General features: G+C 36.4%; 1 long non-coding RNA gene across 1 annotated transcript in view; it reads right to left on the reverse strand.

Moving 5' to 3' along the window:
• LOC111085928 overlaps nt 1–2,339 on the reverse strand; it is a 24,107-nt gene extending 21,768 nt beyond the window's left edge. Inside the window, exon 1 of the long non-coding RNA XR_002610693.1 lies at nt 2,266–2,339. This is a non-coding gene — a long non-coding RNA (uncharacterized LOC111085928). The remainder of the gene's footprint in view (nt 1–2,265) is intronic.
• Between the last annotated feature and the right edge of the window lie 5,744 nt (nt 2,340–8,083).

The following is an 8,083-nucleotide window of genomic DNA, read 5'->3' on the forward strand; positions in this document are numbered from 1 at the left end:
CGCGACCCTCAGATTGTGAGTCGAGCGCCTTATCCACCTGGCCATGCCGGGCCTAGTTTGTATTCTATATTATAGGTTAATTCTTAGCCAAGTCGTAAATCTTCTGAACAAGTGTTGTTAAGTGTTTGAATATTGTCAGTGAATTATACAGTATATCAATTTATCTCCAAATCTAAACAACTATGTGCCATTTTCAGATAACACTGATCTTTCCAAAGGCTGACTAGGTAGTCCGTAGAATAACCATAGATTCGTCAAAATATTTACTGCGAAATAATTCTGTATCCTCTGCCTTCCTGGGTTCGAGAAAAGTAAAAAAGAGGTTGAATATAAATAATGTACAATCACAACAAACAATCTTTATTCAAACAAACACAGAAAATCTACTTTACTTGCCAAAAAATTACAGTACGTTTTACTGGAAAGTCAGGTTTGAAGTCTAACTTACTTGCGATTAGTCGAGATCTTGTTTCGACTCTGTTGAGACCGTGTTAAAGACTGAATAAATCTCACGTTACCTCTTTAAATTGTTAATGCCAGGCTTACTCAAAGAAACTAGCACTAGCAAAGTTAATGATAATTTCCAATGAAACATATAGGAGGCCATAACCTTAACAGATCAACTGACTGCCAGTGAAAATGATAACTATCTAATTTCACAAACTACAGGTGTCCTTCCAGCTATCTTTAATACGGAAAGACAAAAAGTGCTACTCTAGGGGAATGGCACAGAACTATTGGTAGCTAGAGCAACAAAAACTTAATGACTTTTTTGACCAACGTGTTATGTGGAAACAGCAAAATAGCGAAATAAAGAAATGCCTACATTAATACAAGAAGGTCAAACACGCGTGATATGCTTATATATACCACACTTTCCCCTCTCCTTTACTTCAGGCTAGTTCTCAAGCCAACATTAATCTTAACTTTAAAACCATTGAAATTTACAAATGTGTGTTGGTCAAGGAGTGGCGTAACTTTCTCTCGCTTCTGTAAATCATTTAACACAAATCTTTGACAAAAAAAAAGGCAGTTGCATTGAAATACACTTCAACAACGATTTCTGATAAATAAAGGATTTTTCAACAAAACACAGGTATTTTTATAGAGTAATACATAAAAGAACACAAATTAATTCACAGAATTAATTATACTAAAACATTTTAACAATGATAACAAAACATTAATTGAATCTTTTACCAAATACCAAAAATATGAGACATGATTCTATAACAATAAAATCATTTTAAAAATGAAATCAAACCCCGCAGAAAATTAAATCAAATACAACAACAACAAAATATCCCTTCACATAAATAAAGCACCATAGTATTTCAAAATACATTACATGCAACTCTTTAAATGGATATACAATACGGTAATTAATGACCACACATGATGATGCCCTTTCACAACTGATACAATAATCCTAAAAAAAACCTTTAATCAGGTAATTAGCTGGATAACAAAAATTTTCTACTGGAAAAACTCAAGTGATTCCAGGTAATTTGATGGTGCTGATTTCAAAAATGTAGTTAGAATTTGTCCACCTTCTCTAGATTTCGAGTTATTGTAATATTTCAATATTTCATCAGCACTATATGAAATATCATGCAATCAACTCAGTACAATAGATTTATGCTATGAAGTTAAGTTTTCTTGGACAGCTTAATGGGTGAAAGGCATACATTTTTGATAACTTCAAACATTAACTGTATTGTATTGGTGTAAAATTCCAAATATATTGTTATATATACTATTTATTCTCGATATAACTGTAACGAATTGGACCAATTTTGCTTCATTCCTTTCATTACCACGCTCACCTGCTCCATCCAGGAATCACGAAACACTCACGTGTTCAGTTTGCTAAAACATTCGAGAAGTCTCTTGATTGAACATAAAAGGGTGGAGTCAGACGCCTCTCTCTCAGTTGCCTCTCATTCACTCAGTTGGTCACTTCGCGCACAGTCAAAATAAAGTCCGATCTTCTTCTTCACATCATACCCGCGATATAATAAAATTCTGCAAAACTTTGTTTTTTAAATCTTTTAAGCTCTAGTTCTGTAAATGTAAGTTCATTTGTAATTTTTAGAAAATCATTTGAAGTGCTGTCTGCCTCCAGTTCAAGTAAAAATCACCCAAACAGTTCCTACTACATTTATGGAAAATATATTACAATTTCACGAAGGAAAAACATCACACACAAGGTAAAGGTAGCTTACTACCACTATTTTGGGTGTAAAATTGGTGACCAAGAAAAACTCTGGGCTCCACGTGTGTTTTTTACAGTTTGCACATCTAACTTGACACAGTGGCTGAATAATGAGAGCAAGTATGCCATTTGCAGTTCTCATGATATGGCATGAGACCACAGATGATCTAACTGAGTGTTATTTTTGCATGACTAATGTTTCTGCAATGAAACCAGTATCTCATGGGGATGGTCTACTGGTGTCACATCCACCAGTGAATTGTAAACAGAAGAGTTATCCTGTGAAGAAGACAGTGAATCATCTTCATCCTCTTCATCGAGCAATTCTATTCCTGTGGAAACTCAACGTAAACTGCCTCATTTGGTCACACAAGAAGAGCTAAATGATCTGATTTGTGACTTGTCTCTATCAAAGCAGCATGGGGGAACTTCTTGGTTCTCGTTTACAGTAATGGAATTTATTATCTCCAAGCCTTTCAATTTACCAAAGTCACCATCATAGTATTGCTTCTCACTACAGCATGCAAGATACTTTGTGTTTCTGTACAAATGTTGATGCACTAATGAAAGAAGTAGGCACTGAACATCATCCTCAAGAATGGAGACTTTTTGTCGACTCATGTAAAGTTAGTCTGAAAGCTGAGATTTTACACAATGGGAACACTAAGCGTTCGATTTCTGTTGTTCATGCTGTGAACATGAAAGAAACTTGTCAAAGCATGCCAATTATACATTCTAAATGCAATTTTCAATGAATAAATAAAATTATTAAAGAAAAAGTTATTCCACGATATATAATAATATTTTGAATAAATTCATCATAACTCGAAAATTAGAGGTGATCATTAATTTTCCACATGATTTTTAAGACTAAGAACCGTCAAATTACTGAGAAACAGTTGCATTTTTTCTAGTAGTAGAGAAATGTTTTTGTTGCCCAGTGAAATAAGCTCCATAATTTATCATGATATCCTCAACACATACCAAAATCACAGTTATGACTTGTCACAATATAGAATGCAAAATATAAATTTTAATATATCATACTCTATTGCAACACAGATTTTTCACTAGTAACTAACAAACTGCGGTAAATGATTAATAACAATACCAAATAAAATAATTATCCTTTTATATAAATACACTGTCATAGTTAAAAACAAAAAATCAAAACAAATAAGAATAGCAATATTAAACAATAACATATATAGGATCTCCATAAAAAACATAATACAGAATAAGATTTGGTTTTTAAGGAATGTATTACATACTTCCAAAAGCAAACAAAATAGAAGAACCTCCACATAATAGATTCAAATACCTTTTAATAAAGAAAATTCCAAGAATAATAACAGCAACCTTTTAACATAGAAAAACAACACATAATCAGGGATAATTTAACATACATAAAGCACATGAGCATAAATAAAACTGGATGTCAAACACACAAAAAGGATACAATATTTACATCATGTACATTCCACTGTCAGGGCAACCCGAGGTAGGAGCTCTCTCGCCTTATTTTAGACCCGACAGGCATTTTTACCATTGCATCCCCTTCAGTGTAAGCTCCATTAGCCTCTCAAAGTATCGAGTACACAGGCCAAGGAACATAATGCAAAATTAATGGAAATCAACTCTCATTCTAAAAGTAGTCTTAAACCTGCTTTCATAATCCTGTTTGATTTGCCAGTATCTGGACAAGATCTAAAATGTTGAATAAATGGGAAACTTCTAATGCATTCAGATATTCATCTATTGCTGTGTCTACATAAATGATTGCATTCATTTAAAATCAATGGAAAACCTTACTTCTTTTTGACAATCACTGCTGCAGACGACCAAGAACTCTCTGATAGTTGTATCATCCTGTTCTTTAACATTCACTGTATCTTAGTGCTGGCTTCTTTCGCAGAGCTCCAGGGGGGCCTGTGTAGTACCTGTTTAATGGAACATGCATCACCTGTAACTAAGTGTGTTTGTTCACTGTTGGTCTACCTAATTCGCTGGTTCGATGAATAAATTGGCATACTAAATCAACAAATCACTGGTTTAATGTAACTGCATTGGGTCATAATTGTTTGCACAATCTTCAATCAATCATCTCAGATGTGTTGGTAGATTTCTACTAATTCTCAGATATGGTGCAACGGACACAACCCCAGCCTTACTGCTAGCATCGGTAACTTCCACTTCACTTACCATTTTGATGACCATTCAACATTCAAGCAGGAAGCTGGATAATCAATTGCCTGTAATTACAAAATAGTACTGGGATTTCATTCCTCCTTAGACAAATATCTGACCAATCTAATGCTGTTTGTTTTTTTGGACAGAAAACAGCTCATTTCATACATCGTTTCTATAACCATGTTGCACAGTACCATTATACTACACTTCAACCACAGTAAACAATGGAATACAACAAGGATGTCATTGCCAGAAATGAGGTTGGTGATAGCTACCTTCATTTAATGAGTGATGCTGTTTAATTAATCTCCATTCACCAGAAAAAAAGTTGTCATCCACTGGTCATATTTGTGATTTCATTTGCATGATCAACCAATATTCTGCCTGCTCATGTGTCTATCAGGAATTTGATCTATCACCCTTGTACCTTGACAGCACATACCTAGCTCCACCAAGCCCAGAGAGAGCGGGTTTGACCACCAAATCGTTCATTGCAAGTTGATTGTCATCCAGGCCCAACTTGGGCTCTATTAGTGTTTCAGAGCTGTATCAACATTTACTCACCTGGACTTGCTGAGCAATTGGTCAGTCCTGATAACCCTGTACCCTTGCTGCACCATAAAATACTGACAGGTCACTTTATACTGCCCATCATCCCACAGACAAAGCAAATACTTTTCTCCCTTCTTCCAGCTCTATGTTTGAGAAGAGGAATTATTATCATTGGCTGTGGCATATATACAATGCTCCCAATGCTGTCTGTTCATTGCATTTCATTAGATACCAGTGTGGTTGTTCTGCAGTGCTAGGATGTGTGGTTGGTTAATTATTGGTATGGTTTGTGCAATGGAAGTTCCTGGGTATGACAGCCTATCTGAGGTACATCTAGTGCTGCCTCAGACTTTTTCTCCTGTGACGAGTTCAGAGTTACTAGATTGTACCTTGTTGTAGCAGAAACTGCCTTGATTAGGGTGAGAATATCTCTCATGCCCAGGTGGTGTTTCATCACTTCTCCTGGAAATCCCTCAATGAACTTAGCCACCAAGATCTCTCCCCAATCTGCTGAGGGCATTGCTAGGTATACATTCCCATGCAAATGACACAGACATCTCACTTAAGTCTTGAAACTGGCTTGATGGCTTCCTCTTTTTTCTACTGCGTCGAACTATTGGTACAACTTGGCAATGACTGTCTTAGTTACAAAGTTGTGTCTCACTCAAATGCTTGACTATCTAAACTCAAGATCAGACATTGGGTGGCATGTTTTGGAGCCAACTCATTCCAGGCAGTTATCTTCCTGAAATACTTCACGAAATGTCTATGTTTCCTTTTGTTGTACCCTTGAATTTCGTGCAAAGCTACACGTGGGCTATCTGCGCTAGCCGCTTATAATTTAGCAGTGAAAGACGAGAGGGAAAGCAGTTAGCCATTACCACCCATCGTCAACTCTTGGGCTACCAACGAATAGTGGGATTGACCGTCACATTATAACACCCCCTCAGCCGAAAGGGCGAACATGTTTGGTGGGATGGGGATTCGAACCCGCGAACTGCAAATTGCGAGTCAAGCGCCCTAACCACTTGGCCACTTGTGTTGACGTAGATTATTTTAAACATCTGCGAGAATATGGAACTCGAGTATGTTGTTGCTTTGAATTTTTAAACTATTTGTGATTATAACTGTCTATTTGTTCGGCACGCAGGTATCCAATGCATTTTCGTCCTTAATATGTTACTGTAAAAGTTTCAAAATTGTTTGTATATTTTAAGTTTATACTGTTTTTGCATAACACATGGTCAAAATGTTGTCAACAAGCGCTTTTCCTGGGAATTATTAACGAATGTTTGCATTTCCTACAAAATTACTCTTTCATAGCATAGTACTTTCAATATTGGAAATATCAACTACAGAACGAAAAAAAAAAACAGGAAATATTCTCGAAGTAGGCTTCTTTACGTTTATTTTACGCCTTGGCTGGAGACAACTAAAAATTAATATAGGTTTAACAACGCCATCTATTGGGTATATAGTTTGAACAAGGGAAAAAAAAAAGATTAGGGATATCAAACTTAGTATATAGTTTTTGCTTGACTGCTTTATAGTCCGGAGGTCAAACAGGCTTTACTGCTGAATACTAATAAGGTTAAGTGTAAGCTAATATAGTGTGATTATCATAGTATGTCTAGAGAAAAGAATAATTAGGCCATCACTAACACAGTTTGCTACTAGCGGAAATTGCTTTTGTTTATTTGTTGTATTTCGCACAAAGCTACACGAGAGCTATCTACGCTAGTCGTCTCTAATTTTCAAGTGATAAACTGGACAGAAGGCAGATAGTGAACACCATTCACTGCCAACTCTTGTTAGACCGAAGAGTGGTGTTTGGCCTTAACTCTTATAATCCGCAATGCCCCCCCCCCCTCCCTCCCCAGTGGCACAACGGTATATATGCGGACTTACAACGCTATAAACCGGGTTTCGATACCCGTGGTGGGCAGAGCACATATAGCCCATTGTGTAGCTTTGTGCTTAAATTCAAACAAACAAAAAACTTATAATCCACATATAGCCCCCACTGTGTTTTTTGGCGGTAACAGGACATCAGCTCCACATTACAATGGGCTGTGTTCGTGTTAATATCCTTTATTCATAATTTTCTTCATGTGCACTAAATCTATTATTATTGATTGTAGTTTTGCTAATGTTCTTGGTTTTAAAAAGTTATTTAAATAATTTTCTTCGAATTCTTAACCTTGGACCTTTCCTAAACACCAAACTTATTTGTTTGTTTTGTTTATGATAAAGCTGCTAAGGGTATCTGTTTCCAGTTTTGAAATGCGGATCATAGAGAAGAAAACCGGCCTGCAGTACCTACCGCCAACTCTTGGAGAACACTTTTATTTACAACGAATGGTAGGTTTGATAGACTCATTATAACGCACCCATGACATAAAGGGCGAGTATATTTGATATCGGCTTTCGATTCCACAACCCTCAGATTGCAAGTTTAGCGGCTTTTGTACTTGGCCTTAAGACGAAACTTGAAAGGCTGGAGTCTCTTGATATACGCGTGTTAATATGTTTGATGATAAAAAATATGTGAGGACTACTTTTTACAGATTTTTCATTAGTTAGGATGTCAGAACACAGTTATTGTCTCATTGCATCTATACACCTGGAAAAAAGTTAAGCACCCCCAAATATTTTTCAGGATTGCTTATTGAAAATAAGGTTTAATTTTCATGATGTTGAGCAATGTTCATAATTTCAAACATAATTAAAAGGATGTGAGCGTTCAGGTGTGACATTTAAATCAGGCGCGTTTTTTTCCCCACGTGCAACTTGCTCCCTTCTTCACGTCCAATATGCCCTATTTTCTCGTGCATCAAATCCGTATTTAAGTCCCGAATTTCTGAATGCAAAATCATTTTAAGTAAGAATGGCAAGAAGACGGATATCAGAGGCGCAGAGATGGCAAATTATTGGCATGAATTCCGCTGGTATGTCCTACAAGGCGATAGGTTTGGCTATCATTACACAGTGATCAGCCGTTTGGTCAGAAAACATGTTGCCACCCAGAATGTTAAGGACCGTCCTCGATCTGGTCGACCATCTGTAACAACCCAACGTGAAGATAGGAGCCTTGGTAGATTGGTCAGCAGAAATCCGTTTGCAACA

The sequence above is a fragment of the Limulus polyphemus genome, unplaced genomic scaffold (genome assembly GCF_000517525.1).
Source record: "Limulus polyphemus unplaced genomic scaffold, Limulus_polyphemus-2.1.2 Scaffold720, whole genome shotgun sequence".
In the NCBI taxonomy this organism is placed as follows: Eukaryota; Metazoa; Arthropoda; class Merostomata; order Xiphosura; family Limulidae; genus Limulus; species Limulus polyphemus.